At 42.6% G+C, this 25770-nt stretch overlaps 1 protein-coding gene and 1 long non-coding RNA gene across 4 annotated transcripts in view; one reads left to right on the forward strand and one right to left on the reverse strand.

Moving 5' to 3' along the window:
• Positions 1-25770, reverse strand: part of LOC112257688 (RNA binding protein fox-1 homolog 3) — a 737323-nt gene that overhangs the window by 323287 nt on the left and 388266 nt on the right.
• LOC121846976 lies at positions 264-15863 on the forward strand. Of its 3 annotated transcripts, XR_006083975.1 has the most exons (5): positions 264-448; positions 9699-9796; positions 12534-12609; positions 13808-14074; positions 14277-15863. It is a non-coding gene; the product is annotated as an uncharacterized LOC121846976 (long non-coding RNA). The 3 variants fall into 3 exon arrangements; XR_006083973.1 differs by having other exon boundaries at positions 12534-14074; XR_006083974.1 differs by lacking the exon at positions 12534-12609.

A 25770-nucleotide genomic window follows, 5' to 3' on the forward strand; every position in this document is an offset into this window, starting at 1 on the left:
AAGTGGGTGGGGTCATATCCTGCTTGGTTGGCCCTGTCCGGGGGCATCGTCGGACGGGGCCACAGTGTCCCCTGAGCCCCCCCTGTCTCAGTCTCCAGTATCTATGCTGCAATAGTCTATGTACCGGGGGGCTAGAATCAGTCTTTTATATCTGGTGTAATTCTCCTGTCTAATTCTCACTTTTTCCCTCCCCTCCCGGAGGACCTGAGCCCTAGGATCATGCCTCAGGACTACCTGGCCTGATGACTCCTGGCTGTCCCAAGTCCACCTGGCCATGCTGCTGCTCCAGTTTCAACTGTTGTGCCTGCGGCTGGGGAACCCTGACCTGTTCACCGAACGTGCTACCTTGTCCCGGACCTGCTGTTTTCGACTCTCTCTCTCCACCGCACTTGCTGTCTCGACCTCGGAATGCTTGGCTATGAAAAGCCATCTGACATTTACTCCTGAGGTACTGACCTGCAAGCGGGCCACGGGCAGACTCAGCATGGAGTGGCCGTTTCCTCTTTCTTAAACATACAAGTATTAAGCACCATTTTAAAGATTAAATTCTCGTTAATCCAGCCACAGTGTCTGATTTAAAAAAATACTTTACAGCGAAAGCTCCACAAAAGATTGTTAGGTCATCACCAACTCACAGAAAACCCCAGCCATTTTTCCAGCCAAAGAGAGGAGTCACAAAAAGCACAAATAGAGAGAAAATTAATCACTAACCTTTGATGATCTTCATCAGATGACACTCATAGGACTTCATGTTACACAATACATTTATGTTTTGTTCTGTAAAGTTATTTTACATTGGCGTGTTACGTTCAGTAGTTCCAAAACATGCAGGGATATTGCAGAGAGCCACATGAATTCACAGAAATACTCATAATAAATGTTGATGAAAATACAACTATTATACATGGAACTTTAGATACACTTCTCCTTAATGCAACCGCTGTGTCAGATTTTTTTTAAACGGAAAAAGCATAATCTGAGAACGGCGCTCAGAGCCCAAACCAGCCAGAGAAATATCCGCCATGTTGGGTAGTCAACATTATTCATAAATAGCATAAATATTCACTTACCTTTGATGATCTTCATCATAATGCACTCCCAGGAACTGCAGTTCCACAATAAATGCTTGTTTGGTTTGATAATGTCCATCATTTATGTCCAATAGCTTCTTTTGTTAAGGCGTTTGGTAAACAAATCCAAAAGCGCGATCTGGTCCATTCGGGCGAAAAGTTCAAAAAGTTATAGTACAGATCGAAGAAACTTGTCAAACTAAGTATAGAATCAATCTTTAGGATGTTTTTATCATAAAAGTTCAATAATGTTCCAACTAGAGAATTCCATTGTCTGTAGAAAAGCAATGGAACAAGAGTTACCTCTCAAGTGTAAACTTTGTGACTGAGAACGAGGCTGTAGGCAGACTCCTTAGCCAAACAGCTCCCATCCGGCTCCCCTTTACATGAGAAGCCTGAAACAACGTTCTAAAGACGGTTGACATCTAGTGGAAGTCTTAGGAAGTGCAAAATAACCTATATCCCACTGTGTATTCGATAGGGGTGTGTTCAAAAACTACAAACTTCAGATTTCCCACTTCCTGTTTGGATTTTGTCTCAGGACTGTGCCTGCCATATGAGTTCTGTTATACTCAGACATTATTCAAACAGTTTTAGAAACTTCAGAGTGTTTTCTATCCAATAATTAGCATCTGGGACTGAGTAGGACGCAGTTCACTCTGGGAACGCTATTCATCCAAAAGTGAAAATGCTGCCCCCTATCCCAAACAAGTTTTTAGCAGACAAATGAAAGGTAGACAGCCTCGATAACCCAGTGACATCCAAGTAGATGTTCGGGCCAACTGTCGCTGCCATGCGGCACAGGTGTGACATGCATAAGAAAAAGGCGAAGCATTCAACTTGTGCCATTTCTGAATCTCTCCCCGGCCTCACAGCTGGGAGGGGGCAACAAGCTAACCTTGGGGAACTGAGGTCCCCGGTGACGCAGCAGCCTGTCAAGACTCAAGCTAGGCCCCTGAATGAGGCCAAACCTCTAGGGAAGCAGTCGCCACAGCAAGGATCCGGCCCTCTATCCCTCCTAAGGGAAGTAAGATGGGTCAGCCAACCTAGGCACAGCCCTGGTGGATGAGGATGATAGTGTGCAGGGCCTATGGCTCTATGCCCTATTTTCTCTCTTCGCGTTTAACATTTGCTACTCCTTCCTCAGGTCTTTCACTATCCACTGTGGCCCTTTTCTCCTTGCCTTGTGTCTTTTTGCATCTGATTACAATTCTGGTATATACGCCGTTTCGGTTTTCCCGATTAATTTTGTTGCTACTTTGTACAAGGCAGGCTAACCCTAACCATACCCAGGCTAACCCTAACCATGGATCTCCTCTGTTCTACTGGAGGGCAGGTTTCCAGGGTTCACTGAGAAACCCTCTCAGACCTTTTTAGGATTCTGACGTGAGTTTTTTTCCCCTACATGGAAAAGATGACTTGGCTCCGTTATGGAGAACACTTCCCATTGAGCTGGAGATCAGTCAGTATGGTAATTCCTTTCTTGTCCAGTCTTTTCTGCAATTGGTTCATGCAGCCGGGCCAATGCCTGCTCTACCTCCCCATCTTATGCGAGCAGCTGAGGAATTATCTTTGCTCTTGACAACCCTCCTCCGTAGATCAGTGCCAAGACATACCAGTTACAGTACATAGCAGTCCTACTGCCCAGGATTAGGAATACTGCGCTGTAGTTATTTCCTTCTTCCGGTAATGAAGCCCTTTTGAGGGGAAAAACTAATTCTGATTGGCTGGGTCGGCTGCCAAGTGTGTGGGCCTATGCCCTCCCAGGCCCACCCATGGCTGCACCCCAGCCCAGTCCTGTGAAATCCATAGATTAGGGCCTAATTTATTTATTTAAATTGACTGATTTCCTTATATGAACTGTAACTCAGTAAAATCATTGAAATTGTTGCTTTAATATTTTTGTTCAGTTTACATTATTTTTGTTCAGTTTACATTATGCGCACATGTGCCCTACAAGGTAACAAATAATACCACGTGAGATCATTTCATGTGGGTACCTTTGAAGGTACATTAAATGTATTTTGATATTTTGTACCCTAGGGAACAATTTGTACCCTAACCGTACCATTATTTCTAAGAGTGCATCTCTCTCTGTCTCTCTCTTCTCTATCTGTCTCTCTCTGTCGCTCCCACCCTCCCTCTATACTGGCTAAAACACTAACGACTGTATCTATTGGAAAATAGAATTTCTATTAAACCTTTAGTGGGGACCATGAATAGTCTGATAGCATGGCTGTGGTGAGGTAGCTGTTGAGTAAATATTCAGTATGACCTTTTCCAAGGGCCCGCATTCCAATAAATACTAATTTCCTGTTGATCTAATTAGAACCTGCAGGAATTTGTCTTCATCTATTATTGAGGGAAAACAAGAAAAACTTGGGCGCAGGCACCATTTTAATGGATTTATAACAGAGGAAGGGCTATTATTTATTAACCACCTCTTCAATCATGTTCTGGTGTGTACAGGCTTTGTCTTATAGCCTCACATATGTTAGCTATATGCTACCTGTTATCAGGGGTGAAAGTAAGGCGGTCTGGGACCGACTTACCGACAAAATAAATAGTGGGGGTACACCGTACTGGTAAAACATAAGCCTATCACAATTCAAACTAAATGTCAAGAAAAGCAATGTGGCCCAATGATAATAGGCAAATGTCATTGTGTACCAGTTGTCTCTTTCCGTTCAACACCGTTTGGAGGCTGGACATAATGTTGCGAGTGGATGAACATGCGCGGGTAGCCTAGTAAAGGAGCCTTTTGAAGTGGTTGTTCGACAATCAGATAAAAACATCATGACTGGTTCCCACAATAAAAGGTAATACATTTTAAAAGTTAAATGACAAACTACTTTGACTAGGCCCACAGAAAGCCGAATTAATCAGGATTCTATATGTACTTCTATAATTAGGCCTATACACACACAGGGGGTCCCGTATCGGGAATAAATGAATTATACTTTCACCCCTGTATGTTATATTTAAGCAATATACCACGGCTAAGGGTTGTTCTTAAGCACGACATAGCGGGGAGTGCCTGGTTACAGCCCTTAGCTGTGGTGTATTGGCAATATACCACAAACACCAGAGGTGCCTTATTGCTATTATAAACTAGTTACCAATGTAATTACAGCAGTAAAAATAAATATATACCCATGGTATACGGTCTGATATACAACGGCTGTCAGCGAATCAGAATTCAGGGATCGAACCACCCAGTTTATAATTGTGGTTTTCTCATAGGCTCACATGATGAGACGAGATAGCAGTGGTGTGAGGTGTTACAGAAGGCCTTCCTATGTAACGTAAGGACTTTCAAATACCCTTACTCTTTTACAAACTTTTCCCCACCTCTCTTCCTCTCTCATGGTACTCCCTCCCTCTGTGTGCTTGATGGACCTATGGCATTCTACACCTCTCTCTCTCTCTCTCTCTCCACTCTCTCTCCTCTCTACCCTCCAGTGTGTTATGTTTGGTCGACCCACGGAATAGAGGAGCCAAAGCAATTAGATGTGTTCTTTGTGTTGCCCGATAAGTCATTAAGAGTGTAAATGACCAGAGGCCTCTGGGGAAAACCTTTCCTCTGCAGAGCGTAATTTACGGCTAAAACAAACCTGCACCCATTAGGGTCCGAGTCGCTCTGGACCGGGAAAACCTTAATGCAATTTGTTTTGTTAAGGCCTTCTGAATTATGATCCCTCATTCCCCATCGTTTTATTTCCCCGCTCCCGTCACCTTGGAGAAGCCGGTGGGAAAAACGGAACGTCAATTTGGGTTAGGGCTAAGTGGCCGAGGCGGAACAAAGTGGAGACAGTATTCCTCTTCTTCCCAACGCTGTAGCCTGGGGGTGTTGGGAATCTGGAATCTCCTGTGTATTCCCGGGATAAAGAGGTGTGGGATTGGAGAGGGAGATCAGAGAGAAGGGGATGTTTCCACCACACTGCCTTGACCTAGAATTAATTAGGTTGTGTGCTTTAAAACCTTGGTAGAGCATGGGTGAAGTAGGCCTTGTGTTCCTCATGTGAATGTCCTTTTATTTTGGGGTTTTTGATGGTGCTTTAGGAGGCGAGGTGGTAGGTGGAAGGATACATATGGTGCTTTAGGGAGTGAAGTGGGGTAGGTGGGGGGATATCTGAGGTGTGGTTAGGTATAAGGAAATCGGAGGTTTGGTGAGGTAGGAGAGGTGGAGGAATACCTGAGGAGTGGTTGAACCCAGCAGGAGATTCACCGACATAGTTTTGGCATGGTGCACTGAGGGTGTGAGGAAAAGAGGGAGATGCATAAAAGATAGAGAGGGGGAGGCAGTCTCTTGTCCTCCCTGTTGTTACAAGTTGAATCAGGTGTGATAGCTCCAGAATGGCTGGGTAGAGAATTCAGACTGACTGACTTCAATCGTTCTCAATTGACACAAGGCCATACACAAGTCTTTGACTAGTGATGTTACGTTTGATACCGAAGCTCCGAGGCATGCGTAGAAATCGCTTAGCAGTTTACTAAGAAGTGTGCCAATGCTTGTATCACTTAACCAGAAGCCACATGATCAATGACGTCTGAAGCTTGTTTTTGTTGAACAACCACCTGATTGGTTTGGTATTGGTTTCAGTAGAAGACAGAAAGGACTCTTTGTGCACACACACTACAGCGTGTGCAATGTTATCTATAATAACTTGGCTGTTCTAAATGATTTTGACCAGTAGTCCTAGTTTAAGCCATGTTTATCAAAACCTCAAGTAATGAATGTATTTACAACACAATTTACCTGAAATGCTCAATTTCTCCATCACTATTTTCCACTAAAGACCATCAAAGGCAATAGCCATGTATAACATGCAACAGCATAACACAACAGATAAGATCAACTGGAATGACACTCTCACTTACGGTTGCACAAAAAGACATGTTGCCAAACCAAGCCCCAAAATATTCTAATGAGGCACCGTCCCTACATTTTAATTAACACTAAGGGCGATTTCCGACCCGAGTTAAGCACACATACTTGGAACGTAATTCCGGTTTTATTCCCTTTTCTCTCTATGTGTATTCTGACCTTAAATTTAAGCATGAGAACAGCATGCTATTCATCTGCTATTATTTTGGGGTGGAGATCAAAGAGATGAAGGTGTGGCTGAGGTGTCTACAGATACGCCATATTCTGACCTTGGTTTAATTCCCTCATAATTCCAAAACCTTTACGCACAATGAAATTAATTAATAAGGTCGAGCAACCGGTCGGTTCCAAGTGGAAAAACATTTACTTTCTTTTTTCCGATATAAATAACACCATTATCCATGTACTGTAATTGATTAATTGATAAGAGCTATTGATAGAACTAGGTAAATGAGTAAGCCGTTTGGATGAGGGGATTGTAAATATACATGACAATTGTTTTAGATCTATTTTACCTTATGATCGCTGGAGACAAATGTGGAACCAGTTATATGGCAGCAAACTGAAGCATACAAACTGAAGCATATAAACGAAACTTCTTCCACTGTGAAGTTTATGAAACGCTGGCATTACAACTCACAAGGATGAAATGTGGTGACCCAAGCTTTAGGCTTCTGTAGCCATGCGCAAATGACAGTATAGTGCCAAACCTACCTAATTGATTTATGATTTCAACTTTTTTTAAATTGTATTTAAAACAGTATTTTTATTTACAATTTATATCGAGTAGCCATTTTATATAGGTAGTCTGGGTAGCCACTCTCGATGGTGCAGCTGTAGAAAGTTTTGAGGATCTGAGGAACCTTGCCAAATCTTTTCAGTCTCCTGGGGGGATTAGGTTTTGTCATGCCCTCTTCACGACTGTCTTGGTGTGATTGGACCATGTTAGTTTGTTGGTGATGTGGACACCAAGGAATTTGAAGCTCTCAACCTGCTCCACTACAGTCCCGTCGATGAGAATGGGGGCATGCTCGGTCCTCCTTTTCCTGTAGTCCACAATCATCTCCTTTTTGTTGATCACGCTGAGGGAGAGGTTGTTGTCCTGGCACCACACGGCCAGGTCTCTGACCTCCTCCCTATATGCGTCTTGTTGTTGTCGTCGGTGATCAGGTCTACCACTGTTGTGTCATAGGCAAATTTAATGATGGTGTTGGAGTCGTGCCTGGCTGTGCAGTCATGAGGGAACAGGGAGTACAGGAGGGGACTGAGCACCCCCCCTCTGAAGGGCCCCTGTGTTGAGGATCAGCGTGGCGGATATGTTGTTACCTACCCTTACCACCTGGGGGCGGCCCTTCAGGAAGTCCAGGATCCAGTTTTGTCCCGGGGTCCTTAGCTTATTGACGAGCTTTGAGGGTACTATGGTGTTGAATGCTGAGCTGTAGTCAATGAATAGCATTCTCACATAGGTGTTCCTTTTGTCCAGGTGGAAACGGGTAGTGTGGAGTGCATCATCTATGGATCTGTTAGGGAAGTATGCAAATTGGAGTGGGTCTAGTGTTTCTGGGATGACGGTGTTGATGTGAGCCATGACCAGCCTTTCAAAGCACTTCATGGCTACAGACGTGAGTGGGCACAGGCAGTATGGTGATCTGCCTAAAACATGTAGGTATTACGGACTCAGACAGGGAGAGGTTGAAAATGTCAGTGAAGACACTTGCTAGTTGGTCAGCGCATGCTCGCAGTACACGTGCTGGTAATCCGTCTGGCCCTGCCGACTTGTGAATGTTGAACTGTCTAAAGGTCTTACTCACATCGGCTGCAGAGAACGTGATCACACAGTCGTCCAGTACAGCTAGTGCTCTCATGCATGTTTTAGTGTTATTTGCCACGAAGCAAGCATATAAGTAGTTTAGCTCATCCGGTAGGCTCATGTCACTGTGTAGATCTCAGCTGTGCTTCCCTTTGTAGTCTGTAATGGTCTGCAGGCCCTGCCACATCCGACGAACGTCTGAGCTGGTGTTGTACAACTCGATCTTCATCCTGTATTGACACTTTGCCTGTTTTATGATTTGTTGGAGGGCATAGCAGGATTCCTTATAAACTCCGGGTCCTGCTCCTTGAAAGTGGCAGCTCTAGCTTTTAGCTTAGTGTGGATGCTGCCTCTAATCCATGGTTCCTTGTTGGAGTATGAACGTACGGTCAATGTTGGGATGATGTCATTGATACACTTATTGATGTAGCCAGTGACTGATGTAATGTAGTCTTCAATGCCATTGGAGGAATCCCGGAACATATTTCAGTCTGTGCTAGCAAAACAGTCCTGTAGCTTAGCATCTGCTTCATCTGACCACTTTTTTATTGATCTAGTCACTGGTGCTTCCTGCTTTAATTTTTGCTTGTAAGCAGGAATCAGGAGCATAGCATTATGGTCAGATTTGCCAAATGGAGGGTGAGGGAGAGCTTTGTATGCATCTCTGTGCGTGGAGTATAGGTGGTTCAGAGTTATTTTCCCTCTGGTTGCACATTTAACATGTTGATAGAAATTAGGTAAGACATATTTAACCTCTTGAAGCTAGAGGGCACTATTTTTATGTTTGGAAAAATAACGTTCCCAAAGTAAACGGCCTATTTCTCAGGACCAGATGCTAGAATATGCATATAATTGACAGATTAGGATAGAAAACACTCTAACGTTTCCAAAACTGTCAAAATATTGTCTGTGAGTATAACAGAACTGATATTGCAGGCGAAACCCTGAGAGAAATCAAACCAGGAAGTGGCTTCTATTTTGAAAACTCCATGTTCCATAGCCTCCACTTGCTCCATTTAAAGGGATATCAGATTCATTTTCCTATCGCTTCCTTAAGGTGTCAACAGTCTTCAGACATAGTTTCAGGCTTTTATTTTGAAAAATGAGCCAGAACGATAACATCGCGTCAAGTGGTCACATGAGTTTTGCTCGCACAACAAAGATTGGATAGGTATTGCTTTTCCCTCTGCTTTTCCCCCTGTGAAAGACATTTGCAGTTGATATATTATCGATGATCTATTTTAAAAACAACCTGAGGATTGATTATAAAAAACGTTTGACACGTTTGGCGCTATGCTATTCAGCAGTTGCTGATGACAATTATCCCGCTTAAGGGATGGGTAGCGCCAAAAAGTTAAGTTTCCCTGCATTAAAGTCCCTGGATACTAGGAACGCTGCCTTTGTGTGAACGTTTTCTTGTTTGCTTATGCGGAATACAGCTCATTCAATGCTATCTTGGTGCCAGCTTCTGACTGTGGTGGTATGTAAACAGCTACAAAGAAAAGAGATGAGAACTCTCCCGGTAGGTAATGTGGTCTGCAGCTTATCATGAGAAACTCTACCTCAGTCGAGCAATGGCTCTTGACTTCCTTAGATATCATGCACCAGCTGATGTTTACAAAAATACATAGACCGCCGCCCCTTGTCTTACCAGATGCCACTGTTCTATCCTGCCGGTGCAGCGTATAACCAGCCAGCTGTATGTTGATATTGTTGTCGTTCAGCCACGACTCCATGAAGCATAAGACGTTACAGTTTTTAATGTCCTGTTGGTAGTTTAATTTTCCCAATAACTTGTCCATTTTATTGTTCAAAGATTGAATGTTTGTGAGCAGAATTGAGGGGATTTGGGGGTTTATTCAATCGCCTCCTACTCCTCAGAAGGCAGCCCGCCCTCCAGCCTCTCTTTCTCTGCCTCCTCTTCACGCAGTTCACTGGGGTCGGGACCTGTTCCCGAGGGAGCCGTATATCCTCCGCCCCGGGCTCGTCAGAGTTGTGAAAGAAGAAAAAGGATTCTGCTAGTCCGTGGTGAGTAATCGCAGTCCTGATGTCTAGAAGTTATTTTTGGTCAGAAGAGAGGGTAGCACCAACATTATGCACAAAAATAGTGCAAAAATAAGTTACAGACAACGCAGATAAACGAACAAAAAACACAATCGGTTGGGGGAACGTAAAACGTCTGCCTTCTGCTCTGGCGCAATTTTTTTTTTGGGGATAAATGTACAAAAGTTTTCATTGAATGAAAAGTCCACAAGAAAATCTGTTGGCCAACAAATGGGATGGTTTTCAGTGGATTAATTAAATTAATTCAGCCCACGCAAGGGAACCACACCTGCAAACGCTGTTACGCACCTGCATATGGTACAGTTCATATGTCTGAAAGTGGAAAGCAAACCTTTTTTTAACTTGAAAGAGCCATTGACGGGCTCAAAATGTTTTTGGGGTCAGTATGGTTTCACATAAAACCATCACCCTTCCCAAAGAATCCTTGAAGAACCCCAATTTTACGTGTGCACTCTTGGTAAATTAGCTCAATGCTTATTAAGCAATTCCCCCATCCTGCAACACAGGGCGTTCCAGATTTATCCAATAGAATAACAATAATTAAAAGGATAATAGCCTGACTTGTCCTCTCGCTGACACTCCTGATACCCTGGCCAAAGAGGGATTGGATGGGACTACTGTGTGTGTGCGTGTGTGCATGAGCGAGAGGGAGAGAGGTGCAAGAGTGTATGTGTGGGTGTGCGCGTGTGTGTGCGTGTGATATCGTTGGACAGGACAGAGAAATGAGAGGTGATCCATTTTAACGTCCTCTCCTGTAGAGAGCAGTGTATATATGACCTCAAAGGGAGAGAGAGAGACAGAGCGCCAGAGTGGCCCTAAGCTTTCAGTAAAGGTGGAAGTCACAGATAGGAGTTATCTCTAGTTCAATATTTAATTGGTGAATTTCTCCAGTGGGTTTTCTCGAGTTAAATCTTTAATGAAGATTAAGCAGGACCTAACAAAGCCTAATCAACATCCCTTAGGATAACGGTCAGAGGGGAGAAGAGAGGGGGGATTGAGTCAAGCAATCAGGCCACACACACAGGAACAGACACACAAACACATGCACACATGAACCCGCACACACGCGCAAATGCGCGCGCACACACACAGCACTGTAAACCCCAAGGTTTTTTTTTCACTCAAATGCTTTTAGTAAGTTGAACTCAAAGTCAATGAAAAGTCTTTGTTACTTGAAATGTTTATGTGGTATTGACTCAAAACTAAATGAGAAGTCCCATCAACTAAAGAAGTTTATGTTGTTATAACAAATTAACTTTTTACCCATCATACTCGCTTTGGAACTATTTTCACAAGTATGTGGTAAAATGTCACAACTCTTAGTGCAAAACTCAAAACAGATCATCAAAAACACATTTTTTCCCCAACTTTAAGCACAAGTTCAACACACAAAATCACACAGTAACTTTTTCACTAAATCTAATCAGTTTTTCATTTAGAAATATTATTTTATAGAAAGTATTTGCCTTTCATGTGATTCACTTCTCATTTGTTTAAATGGATGTAATCCACTGTACCTAATGGTTAATCACTTAACCATTTGGTAAACCTACAGATTTTAAAATGGTTTGTCTACTATATATGGATTTTGAGAACTACAGGAATCAAATGTGTGTTTGCAAAGTATAAACATCTAAATTACATGTATGATACATGATAACCATACATAATGACTCTTGCATATTGCTAATTCATTTCACTTGCTAATTGAATGGTACCCACAATTGGTCACCATATAAAAAGGAGCTGTGTGTGAACATTTGCAATGTCTTTCAAGAAAGAAAGAAATAAATAAATCAAAGGAGCCCGTCAGAGAGGTGGGCGTGGGCCCCGTCAGAGAGGTGGGCGTGGGCCCCGTCAGAGAGGTGGGCGTGGGCCCCGTCAGAGAGGTGGGCGTGGGCCCCGTCAGAGAGGTGGGCGTGGGCCCCGTCAGAGAGGTGGGCGTGGGCCCCGTCAAATCAAAGAGGGGCCCCGTCAAAGAGGTGGGCGTGGGCCCCGTCAGAGAGGTCAAAGGTGGGTGGGCCCCGTGGGGTGGGCCCCCGTCAAAGAGAGTCAAAGAGGTGGGCGTGGGCCAAATCAAAGAGGGGCGTCCCCGTCAAGAGGTCAAAGTGGGCGTGGGCCCTGTCAAAGAGGTGGGCATGGGCACTGTCAAAGAGGTCAAAGGGCATGGGCCCCATCAAAGAGGTCAAAGAGGTGGGCAAAGAGGTGGGCCCTGTCAAAGAGGTGGGCATGGGCCCCATCAAAGAGGTCAAAGAGGTGGGCATGGGCCCCGTCAAAGAGGTGGGCATGGGCCCCATCAAAGAGGTCAAAGAGATGGTCATGGGCCCTGTCAAAGAGGTGGGCATGGGCCCCGTCAAAGAGGTCAAAGAGATGGTCATGGGCCCTGTCAAAGAGGTGGGCATGGGCCCCATCAAAGAGGTGGACATCAGAGGGAGGCAGATGGCAGTGAACTGTTGTGCCTAATGAAGTCCAGGTCGCAATCGTTGACCATGTGGTAAACAAAGGCCTTACCACGGCAGAGGCTGCCAGATTAGTTCACCCCAATCTGAAAAAATCTTGCAGGATATGCAGTATGCTTTACCCTTGCAGGATATGGACTATTCTTTACCATTATATTTATAGTAAAATACATATTGTAATACATGTAAATTCACAAAACATACAGTATTCTTACAGTATGATCTATTGGTTCTGCTCTCAGAATTGACAGAAGACCCCATGGTGGTGGCAGTGGTCGTGTGCTGACTGACCAGTCTGAGTGGGCAGTGGTAGAAATGGTGAGGGCCGGGTATGACATAGGGCTGTCCGAAATAAAGCTGGCCATTGATGAGAATGATGACACCTTTGCCAATGTGGCATCCATCAGCCCCCCAACAATCACCCGCCTTTTGAAGAGGCACCAGGTATCTATAAAACATATTTACCTTGTGCCTTTTGAGAGAAACAACGACCGGGTGAAACAACTGTGGGCCGAGTATGATCAGGTACAGCCCTATATACTGTGTTACAGTTTTTCTGAATGCTTAAACACTAACAGTTAGTCTTGAAGCACTATCTCTGAAACCATTATTAACACTTGTAGCCAATGCATTTACCAAGTGTGCTAAACTGAATGCACATTCTCTGCTTTACACTCAGTTTGTAACACACTTCAAGCAAAACTGTAAACATTGGTCTCTACATTGCTACACTATTTCGCTAATTGCCTTTCGACATTGACACATGAAAACACTTTTCGATAATAAGTTCACTTACAAATCAAAGCGTGAGAACTATAAATAGGCCACAGGTAAACAATTGGTTTGGACAACAATGGAGGCCATTATTCGGTCAGAGAGTAAGAGGGGTGAGAACTAGAGGAGGACGAGGAAGAAGTGAAGAAGTAATAGTAAGAAGAGGAAGAGGAGTCAGGAATACAATAGCTGATGAAATCAGAGCTACTGTGATTGACCAAGTTGTCAACCATGGGATGAGCATGAGGGAGGCTGGGCAACGGGTTCAACCAAATCTGAGCTGCTATACTGTTGCATGTATCATCCGGATATTTAGAAATGAGAACCGGTAAGTAACTGTAAGTGCTGTAGTCTTACTGGTATCACAATATGTACTGTACTTTCATAATGAGAAGGATCTATCACTAAAACCATTCAAATGTGTTTACAAAACTGCAAGAAAACCAGTATCTGGTAGAAGAAGTTGACTGTTCACTCCAGAGCAGGAGACCCACATTGTAAATATGGTCATGAGTCTCTCTGCACTGTCTCGTCTACTGAAACACAATAGAATTAGGATGAAGCAGCTGTACAGTGTCCCTTTCGAAATAAACTGTGTAAAACAACTGAGATATGAATATGTGCAGGTAAGCTATACAATCCTATCATTGGTACTGGATCTGGAAGTGCATGGTGCTACATCATATTGACTGATCCCTGTCTATTCGTACTGTGCTACATTGTTTTGTCTTGTCTCTTTCAGAGAGTCATGGAGCTAGAAGCAGATGCAGTGCATCATGAGCTAATATATATGGATGAGGCAGGTTTCAACCTTGCAAAAACAAGGGGCCATCATCAACGTCCCGGGACAACGTGGTTGCAACATAACAATGTGTGCGGCTATTAGTCAAAACGGCGACCTTCACCAACATGCAATTCTAGGCCCATACAACACTGCACACATGATCTCATTTCTGGACACCCTCCACAACAGACTAATCCCCGATGACCAGTGGCCAGAGAAGCCCATGTACGTTATCATTTGGGACAATGTTAGTTTCCACCGGGCTGCTGTGGTCCGCAATTGGTTCACAGGTCACCCAGTTTTCATCATACTCAATCTCCCCCATACTCTCCGTACTTGAATCTTATTGCATAATTATTCTCTGCATGGCGTTGTAAGGTGTATGATTGCCAGCCCCACCAACGCATACCCCTTACCCATTCTACAGGCAATGGAGGAGGCTTGTGGAGACATGGATCAGGGGTCATGCCAGGCCTGGATACGGCACTCCAGGCGATACTGTCCACGCTGCCTAGCTCAAGACAACATCGTATGTGATGTGGATGAAGTCTTATGACCCACAAAGAAGGCGAGATGTAGCCCCCAAAAAATCAGTTCTTTTTTTTCCTAGCACAAATGTTTTTGTTTTCTTCTACTGCGCTTTTGTTGTTTGAGGAGTGTTGGAACACTTTGAGAGACAAAAATAACATTTTCCCCTTATTTGTTTTGATAGTGTGTTATGTTTGGAATACACATCCATACTTTACACGTTTGGATACCTGTGTGTATGTGTGTTTACTACATGTATGACAAAAGCCACATGTGTTTTTAATTTATACTATCAGTGCGTAGTTGGTGCTTCGTGTGCATATTCAAATATGCTTTTGCAAGATATGTATAATGTTTTGCTGGTATTGTGTAAGGTTTTGTGGTTAGTGTGTGTAGGTTTTTGCAAAAATAGCCTATCATTTCAAAGATAGTGCCTAGCGCAATCAGAAAAAAATGTAATGTTACTATTTGATGCACATGCTACTTCACAATATCATATTGGAACTATACTGTAAAATTAACAAACCAAAATATATTTTCAGAGGGTGATGGTGCTGCTGTGAACCATCACAAGTATATCTTCATTGATGAAGCGGACTTCAACCTGGCCAAAACTCGTCACCGTGGGCGGAACCTCATCGGCCAACAGGCGACCTGCCAAGTGCCTGGACATCTCCATGTGCACTGCTATCTCTATCTCTGCACTCCTCATTGTGTTTCTCAATGAAATTGAGCAGGCCTGTCAAGTTGAAGGGGTCATCTATGTCATTGTGTGGGACAATGTCACATTCCACCATGTAGAGGTGGTTCAGGAATGGTTTCAGGCTCATCCCTAATCGTTGCCCTATTCCTGCCGCCGTACTGTCCATTCCTCAACCCTATTTAGGAATTTTTGTTCAGCATGGAGTTGGAAGGTGTACGATCACCCTCCCAATGAGCAAGCCACCCTCCTTTTGGCCATGGATGAGGAATGCGACATCAATGCAGACCAATGTCAAGCCTGCATTTGCCATGCCAAAAGGTTTTTCCCACTCTGCAGGAACAATGGAGACATTCACTGTGATGTGGATGAGAATCTTTGGCCAAATGCTCAAGACAGGCTTGATACAAATTAATGTGTGCTAAGCTTTGTTTAATTAGTTTATTTAATTTCTAACATTTGATTACAGACAGTACACCTATGTTGCAATTATAATCTAAAAATATATATATATTTTTGGGCATGAATGATTGTAGAGGATGTCTTCATTGATCACACATGTCACATATACTCACTCTCTGGCCTCTAGGTCATCAGGCTGCTGATTATCCCACACATCTTTCACCATCGTCTCGCGCACCTGCACCTCATGACACTCACCTGGACTCCATCACCTTGATTATCTTCCCTATATCTGTCACTCCCCTTGGTTCTTTCCTCAGGTGTTATTGATGGTGTTTTCATGTTGGTGTGTTACGTTTATTTATTAAAACACTCACTCCCTGACCTTGCTTCCCGACTCTCAGTGCGCTCATTACAATTCTGTCATTACAATTCTGTTTTGGTGATTAAAACTTCTTAAGGTATAGGGGGCAGCATTTTCACTTTTGGATAAATAGCGTGCCCAATTTCAACTTCCTGCTACTCATGCCAAGAATATAAGATATGCATATTATTAGTATTATTATTTGGATAGAAAACACTCTGAAGTTTCTAAAACTGTTTGAATCACGTCTGTGAGTATAACAGAACTTATGTAGCAGGCAAAACCCAGAGGACTAACCGTTCAGAATTGTTTTTTTTAGGTCTCTGTCTGTTCAGTGGGTTCTCATTGGGAACCAATATTTTTTAGGAACTTGTTTTCAGTTCCTACCGCTTCCACTGGATGTCACCAGTCTTTGGAATTTGGATGAGGTTATTCCTTTGTGCAATGAAGAAGTAAGGCCATCTAGGAACTGCGTAACACTGCTGAGAGTTGCGCAAGACTTGAAAAGTAGCTTGGTTTGTTGTCTTCCTGTATTGAACACAGATAGACCCGTCTTCAATTTGATCGATTTTTTCCGTTTAAAAATACCTAAAATTGTATTACAAAAGTAGTTTGAAATTCTTTGGCAAAGTTTACAGGCAACTTTTGAAATATTTGTTAGTGACATTGCGCAATTTGGAAGATGTTTTTTTTCTGGATCAAACGCACCAAATAAATTGACATTTTGGATATATATGGACGGAATTATTCGAACAAAAGAACTGATTGAGATGTTTATGGGACATATTGGAGTGCCAACAAAAGAAGCTTGTCAAAGATAAGGCATGTTTTATATTTTATTTCTGCGTTTTGTGTAGCGCCTGCAGGGCTGAAATATGATACCCTCTTTGTTTACTGTTGTGCTATCATCAGATAATAGCTTCTTATGCTTTTGCCGAAAAGCCTTTTTAAAATCTGACATGTTGGCTGGATTCACAACGAGTGTAGCTTTAATTTAGTATCTTACATGTGTGATTTAATGAAAGTTTGATTTTTATATAATTTTATTTGAATTTGCTGCGCTGCATTTTCCCTGGCTTTTGGCCAAGTGGGACGCAAGCGTCCCCTATACCATATTAAACCAATGTACTCATTACATTCCACAATAAATGTATATTTTAAATCAATGGTTGTGTTGAGAGACGTTTCAATCCAAATAAACATACAATGACTGGTTTTGAATGAAAGACTGGCTGAGTTACAAGTGTGACCAGTTTGGAGTTTTGTACAAAGAGTTGTGTACCACATACTTATGACAATGGTACCAAAGTGATTAAAGAAAACCGTAATATCTGTGTTTTTGCATGTACATTTAGTGATTGATTGATTAATCTTATTCTACACAAAGATAAATAACATACATTTTATTTAAAAAAATGTGCACCCATTACTGAAATGGTTGTTCCAGTTTAAATGGCTTATATATTTGAGGTGTAGCTTAGAGTAGGCGTTACTCAAAAATGTCAAGCTGATACAACTCAAATCTGGACCACCTACAGCAGGGGTGGGCAACTCCAGTCCTTGAGGGCCAGATTGGTGTCACACATTTTCTCCATCTCCAGCAAACACAGCTGATTAATCAAATTGCATTCTAATCTGAAGATCATGATTAGTTGATTATTGGAGTCAGGTGTGTTAGCTGGAGCTGGGGCAAAACTGTTACACCAATCAGGCCCCTGAGGACTGGAATTTCCCACCCTTGCCCTACAGGGTCACAGTGATATTGGTTTGAGTAATGACCACAAAATCACTTTATAAAACTGCACTAAATATATTAAGGCTACGGGATTCTTCAAAAGTTTTGAGTAATGACAGCACATTGGGGTTTACAGTGTAGTGCAATGTACTGTCATCACTCAAAACGTTTGAGGAAACCCATTGCACTTAATATGTATGTGGACAGTGTGCCTGCCTTTCAGAGTGATTTGTACTCAGTTTACAGTGCACAATGAAGCTACTGATTGGAGAAAAAACTCCCAATAAATTCCCAACACTTCCAGAGGTTTCTCAACTCAAAGGGTTTGAACACTAAATTACATTCTAATACATACATCTAGTAAATCCCGGGGTTTGATTAGGCCAGTGGCACGCCTCGGAGACACATAAACACACACACACACACACCTCAATGACGGAAGACATATCCAGGAAACACCATTACTCATCCAAAGGGAACCCTTTTTTTATTAAAGCTAAATTACACACATACACACAACCGAACAGCGATTATATTACTGACACACACACACACACACACACACACACATGCACACACAAGCACTTTTCAATCATAGTGAAACCTGTTGTTCTCCTGCTGCTTACTGACATCACCACAGGGACACAGAAACCTCTGTATTATCACAATCTAATTGACTCCGCTGCATTCTGGATTCCCCATATAGCAGAGAGCGGAGTCATTACACACACACACACACACACACACACACACACACACACACACACACACACACACACACACACACACACACACACACACACACACACACACACACACACAGCAGAACACAGCCTCTTCCAGCTACATTAGGGCTAAGTGCATTTGACACAGAAGGAGATGAACATGTTGTCATTTATTTGTGTGTGTGTGTGTGTGTGTGTGTGTGTGTGTGTGTGTGTGTGTGTGTGTGTGTGTGTGTGTGTGTGTGTGTGTGAGCTTGAGTGTGTGTCTGTTAATGTCCCACAGTTTTCCCCTTTCCCTAAGATGAGAGACAATAGATAATAACACAGAGATATTGGACTGGCTACAAAGTTTGGGGAATGAGTCAACTTTATATTTTCACACACACACTCACACACACTAGTATAGTTTCTGGTGACGTTTGGGGAACCGGAGTCTATTCCACCACCAGATCTCATATATACGTCAACATGTACAGTATGCATGCAAGAAAACTTCCATCAGCACACACACACAACACACACTCATGCACGCACACTAAGAGGGGCAAGGAGAGAGAGAGAAAAGCTGACTTAAACATTTTTCTCAATTTCACAAAAGCAGCCGAGCCGGTGTCAACATGATGAATGAGAAAATAAGGATATCGAGGGGAGAGAGAGAGCCTCTTCTTTTTTACACACGCGCACACACACACACACACATGCACACACTCAAACATAATTTCAAGTTCAGATGACTTCAACTTATTTTGGGTGGTAGACCTCATTAGAATAATACCCAACATGTTAATATACTGATTTTGCTAGGTTAAAGTTCATATAAGGAAATCTGTCAATTTAAATGAATAAATTAGGCCCTAATCTATGAAGTTCACATGACTGGGCAGGTGTGCGTGCGGGGGTGCAGCTATGGGTGGCCTGAGAGGGCATAGGCCCATCCATTTGGGAGTCAGGCCGACCTGTTGGTTGGTTGACACAACTAAGTGCACTGCCAGTTTTGAAAATGGTGAAACATCGGAGACATGAGCAAGAGACAGATAGGAACATAATGTTCCCTACTGTGATCTCTATTATATAATTTCAAAGACTTAGTGAGTTCTGAAATGTGTTATTTTCAAAGTAGTCATTGCGAGTGTACAGGAAGTAAGGCATCCAGGTTAAAGAAAACTACAAGTTTAGATTTTCTTACGATCAAAAACTTGTCCTCTCCACTAATTTGTCAAAACAACTTGAATAGCTTCGTTAGGACAATTAAGTAAAACCACATTGATTTTACTAAAAGTATGCAGTTCACTCAAGTTATTACATCCAAATTTGTCAGTTCCACTGACTTTACGAGGTTAAGTTAAAATTAACTCAACACAAAATCTGGATTGTACTTCATATTACATTTTAAGGCAGCCAGGTTACAGACTTTTTTTAAAGGCCCTGAACATTAATTCTGAAAAGTACTTTTATCTCATGGCTAACGTGCCAGAAAGTTTGAAAATACTAGCTGAGTGGGTGGGGAGCATATATTCATGAGCTTGCCTTGACTGACAGCTCTTTGAAACGCCTATGTCAAGCAACTTGGATGCAGTGAGCGGTGTAAGCAGTAAAATCATCTCAAGCACATTTGGTGAAACACAAAGCAACTCAGACATCAAAATTGCATCAATTATATATATATTTTTATACATCTCCTGTTTGTCATGTCTCTTATGATGCAACTCACACCAGCACTAACGGATGTGTTGACATGACAACTGTGTCAGAGTTTTGAGCAACCCTCCCCTTTTGTTCCATGCTGGCTGAAGACCTAGTTAGCCAGTAACTATCTCACACCAGACACAGATGAAAGGGGAAATATATCTTTGCCATAGATGAATAAGGGTAAACTTGAAATATATTTGCTATATAAACCATGCCCCTCTGGAAATACGACTTACCCTTAATAATGATTCCAAGTGTTTGACTTTGGCGAGGAGACCAGTAACTTTATGATCAAACGTTATCAATGTAGAAGCAACAGTATTTTTTCATACTTTGATCTGGTTTCCTTCAAATATCATCCAATATCATGAAAAACATGATTGACTGTTCATGACCTTTAAGTCTCAGCAAATACATATTTTTTTTTACAGTGCATATGCATCCACACATTTTTATTACTTAATTTCTGCATCGGTCATTAAACAGGTGAGAGCAGATTTTAACAACAGTTTCAGCATTTTACTGTATTTGATTGAAAATATGCACGATCACAAAATACTTGTGCGTTTGTGTGTGTGTGTGTGTGTGTGTGTGTGTGTGTGTGTGTGTGTGTGTGTGTGTGTGTGTGTGTGTGAGCGAGCGAGAGCGAGAGAGGAAGAGGATGAGAGGAAAGATAAATGTTTGGTACCACCTGCTGGTCACACTATGGGAGACCAGAGAATGAGACCAGGCTGCGATCTAAATGGCACATTATTCCCGTTAAAGTGCACTACTTTTGAACAGGTCCCATAGGGTCTAAAAAAATGCAGAAATCATCACCATATGATACATTTTGCATCATTTGACACAAAACACTGCATCATATGATGCAAAATGTATCATACAGTGATGATTTCTGTATTTTGAAAGTTCGATATCATGAAAACTTGATTGCTGGCAAGCAAGACTTTTTGGCACTATGTCAACAACGGAATAATGAAACAAACAGTAAAATATAGTTTTTGGGGTGGAGTTTTCCTTTATTGCCTACACTTAACCTTAAACACTTCTACATTTAACTGTATGCAACAACTTCGAAATTTGAGGTTTGAGAAACATGGATGAATGTCTAATTCTGATGTGAGACTGTCATCACTAGTTGGTGTACCCCCAGCTGGGCTGGGCTGGGCTGGGCTGTGTGTGTGTGTGTGTGTGTGTGTGTGTGTGTGTGTGTGTGTGTGTGTGTGTGTGTGTTTGTGTGTGTGTGTGTGTGTGTGTGTGTGTTGTTTGTTTGTGCGTGTGTGTGTGCTTGCATATGCATGTGTGTGCTAACCCCAATATCCGATATATTATGTCTTTACTTGTGGTTTCACTCATTAATGATTGTACTGACCCCTATGCACTCAACTCAAGCATTAATGTTGTAGATACGGGACACTGTTGTGTTATGCAAGGGAATTGGCTAGCACTATACACTCATCTTAGATTAAAGTGTTTGCTACACAAAGGGATTAAAATATGGACAACATGTATAGTAACCTACCAGCTCTCACAGTCTCATGTCAGAACTAGATGTTCATCCATGTTCCTCAAACATCAAATTTCAAAGTTGTTCCAAACGTCAAATTTTGAAGTGTTGAAGGTTACGTCTAGGCATTAACTCCGAATTTTTAAGGTTAAAGTTAAGGTTTGGGATAGGCTTAAAATAACAAGATCAAAACAACTTTATATCACTCGATTTAAAACTTGGAATAAGAGGCAGATACTTACGCCCTTCCACAACGCCCAAGCAAAACCGAAACCTACTTGATGGTAACAGCTCTCACTGTTGCCCCTAGTGGCCAGTTTCCACATAATCTCCAGACGTCCTCAGACATGGATGGACGTCGAATACTGACTTGTATCACGAGTGACCTGGCTGAAAGTAACACCATTACAGCATTGATGAATGTGGTGCTTAATAAAACACATATCCTGTTAGTTTTAAAAGGACCATCAACTAACACTATCTATCGCTGCATCCAATCAAGATGTCTTCTTCGAAATGAATATTGAGTATTGATTGGTCCCCAGATGTACAAACTAATACAAACTGCCCCAGTTACGCTGATTGCTCATTTCCGACTGGTCCAGCTCTCATGACTGTTGTTTTGTTAATGTTCCTAAGGCCCTAACAAGTTTATTTTCAGCATATTAATAATTCACAGCTAGTCTTAATGATAATAGCTACCACAGCCATACAGAGCTGGTTGTTAAGAATGCTGCATTATTAACACTGATAAACAGTGGTAGAATAATGGTGGAATGGGGAGGAAGGGATAGTGGATAATACAATCGCCATCACACTGCACACTGCCCTATCCCATCTGGACAAGAGGAATACCTATGTAAGAATGCTGTTCATTGACTATTGCTCAGCATCCAACACCATAGTACTCTCCAAACTCATCATTAAGCTTGAGGCCCTGGGTCTCAACCACACCCTCTGCGATTGGGTCCTTGACTTTCTGACAGGCCGCCCCCAGGTGGTGAAGGTAGGAAACAACATCTCCGCTTCGCTGATCCTCAACACTGGCACCCCACAAGGGTGCGTGCTCAGCCCCCTCCGGTACTCCCTGTTTACCCATGATGGCATGGCCATGCACGCCTCCAACTCAATCATCAAGTTTGCAGACGACACAACAGTAGCAGGCTTGCTCACCAACAACGATGAGACAGCCTATAGGGAGGAGGTGAGGGCACTCGGAGTGTGGTGTCAGGAAAACAACCTCTCACTCAATTTCAACAAAACAAAGGAGATGATAATGGACTTCAGGAAACAGCAGAGGGAGCACCCCCCTATCCACATCGATGGGACAGCAGTGGAGAAGGTGGAAAGTTTCAAGTTCCTCGGCATACACATCACTGACAAACTGAAATGGTCCACCCACACAGACAGTGTGGTGAAGAAGGCGCAACAGCGCCTCTTCAACCTCAGGAAGCTGAAGAAATTTGGCTTGTCACCTAAAACCCTCTCAAACTTCTACAGATGCACAATTGAGAGCATCCTGTCGGGCTGTATCACCACCTGGTACGGCAACTGCTCCGCCCACAACCGCAGGACCCCAGAGGGTGGTGCGGTCTGCACAACGCATCACCGGGGACAAACTACTTGCCCTTCAGGACACCTACAGCACCCGATGTCAAAGGAAGGCCAAAAAGATCATCAAGGAAAACAACCACCCGAGCCACCGCCTGTTCACCCTGCTATCATCCAGAAGGCGAGGTCAGTAGAGGTGCATCAAAGCTGTGACCGAGAGACTGAAAAATAACTTCTATCTTAAGGCCATCAGACTGTTAAACAGCCACTAGTCACTTTATTAATGCCACTTTAACAATGATGTTTACATATCTTGCATTACTCATCCCATGTATATACTGTATTTTATACCATCTATTGCATCTCGTCTATGCTGGTCGCTCATGGCCCATCCACATATTTATATGTTCATATTCTTTTTCCATCCCTTTACTTAGATTTGTGTGTATTAAATAGATGTTGTGGAATTATGAGATGAATTGTTAGATATTGCTACATTGTCGGAAATAGAAGCCCAAGCATTTTGCTACACTCACAATAACATCTGCTAACCATGTGTATGTGACCAATAAAATGTCACTTGATTTGATTTTACACTGTGTTTTGGTGATGTCCAGTGCATCTAATTAGCATTTAACACACACGAATCCCATAACAATTACAGAGAAAAGGCTGGAGAGAGAGAGGGGGAAATGGAGGAGAGTGTGATGAGCATGAAAGAGGGATGAAGTGTGAAAGAGTAGTGGGGATGCTTTTAGCCTCTCCGGCAGAGGAGTAATGACCTATTACAGAGCCAATTGTAGACAGTGTATTGCAGAGTTGGCATTGCACACACAAATTGGTAATATTTCCATGCCGGGGGCCTAAACACAGCATTATAGTAGAAGATTCCAGCACTCTGGACCTTGAATAAGCACCACTCTACAACCATATAAATGCTTATTATAGAGCTTGATGCAATGATGTGCTTGTTGCAATTGATATACAGTATTTTGCTTGATAGTGAACTCTGTGAATCCAGGGGTTTGTATTTCTCTGATTGTCCTTCAGATTGTTCTAACAATTGACAAGCCTACATAATGCATTCCATATGGCACCATATCCCCTATATAGTGCACTACTAACTAAGGTTAAGGTTAGGTTTAGGCATTAACTCCGAAATCTTAAGGTTAGGCATTAAACTAGTGGCCGGTTTACATTATCTCCCGACGTCCTCAGACATGGATGGACGTGGAATACTGACTTGTACCACGGGTGACCTGGCTGGGTACACACACTTTGCATGCCATCCCTTCATCAAGGCCATTGCAATACGAGCAGCAGATGCCATTCTGCTTAGACAACCCACGTATCCTCTGTTTGTCGCTCTCTCCGTGCTTCAAAGAACTCCCAACTCTTTCCAACAAGCTCCACTTTGAAAAACACAACTTTGTAATTAGAGTGGTGTCAGTGCGATTGTGATGTTGGCCGTTGATTTGGCCTGGGGGGGCCGTTGAATAGCACTGATACTGCCTCAATCAGGAACTGGCTTAATTGGAATTAGAGAGAGAGGGGAGCAGTTGAGGAGATCTGTGATGTAGGAGAATGCGGGAGAAATCTGTAGATAGTGTGGTGGTGTGTGTGTGTGTGTGGGGGGTGATGGGGTGGAATGGAGTCAAATCACTGCAACAGGAACAAACCACGTCACCGTGTCACTGGCATCAATCAATAAAGACTTGGAGGAATGAGCATGGCTGATAGGAGAGGGGGTCTGAAATGTCTCTTGAATATATAGTATGTTCAGATTTAATCAGATAATCTTAGACACCAAAATACCCCACAGCTGGAAAAATGTAATTAAATAACCATCCTACTCTCTTTATAGATACCATTGTATTTTTTTATGAAAGATTTACAAGAAGGACCTACCTAACTATATAATGTAGATGTGGCAGCCTATGAGAATATTGGAAGCATGGCTTATTGGAGGCATGCATTTAAGATAGCTCTTTTTGGTCACCCGTTAGAGTAAATGTCATTCCAGTTCATCATATTAAGTTTGTACACTAGAACCGTCACATTTCTTCCAATGTTTATGCATATTACGTATTCAAATATAATATTAATAACATTGCTTTATTTAACTAGGCAAGTCAGTAAAGAACAAAATCTTATTTACAATGACGGTCTAGGAACACTGGGTTAACTGCCTTGTTCAGGGACAGAACAAAAGATCTTTACCTTGTCAGCTCGGGGATTCAATCCAGCAACCTTTCGGTTACTGACCCAACGCACTAACCACTAGACTACCTGCCACCCCAATATATATATATATAGTAATAAAGTGTTAACTATTCCAACTTTGGGATTTGCTTAGAGATTAGTTTATTAGTCACATGCACAGTGTCACAGGTGTAATTTCAGGGTACAGTGAAATTCTTAAGCTCCCAGCTCCAGGGTTCCTCAAGTCACCACTAATTCAAGAGTGTACTGAAGGGAAACAACACCGTGTAGGAACTTCCACCGGTATAAATGGGTTGTGATTGATCTGTTGTCGCGGCGATTAGATTGCCATTGACAGGGGACTAGAAGGGGCCCCTGGGGGACTGACAGGTCGCTCCTGAGGAACAATCACCTGCACTTTTATTCAACTGCATGCAATTGGAAACACAATGACACACACATGCAACACACACACACTCACACACACACACACACACACACACACACACACACAAAAT

Source organism: Oncorhynchus tshawytscha, linkage group LG01, assembly GCF_018296145.1.
Source record: "Oncorhynchus tshawytscha isolate Ot180627B linkage group LG01, Otsh_v2.0, whole genome shotgun sequence".
NCBI lineage: Eukaryota > Metazoa > Chordata > Actinopteri > Salmoniformes > Salmonidae > Oncorhynchus > Oncorhynchus tshawytscha.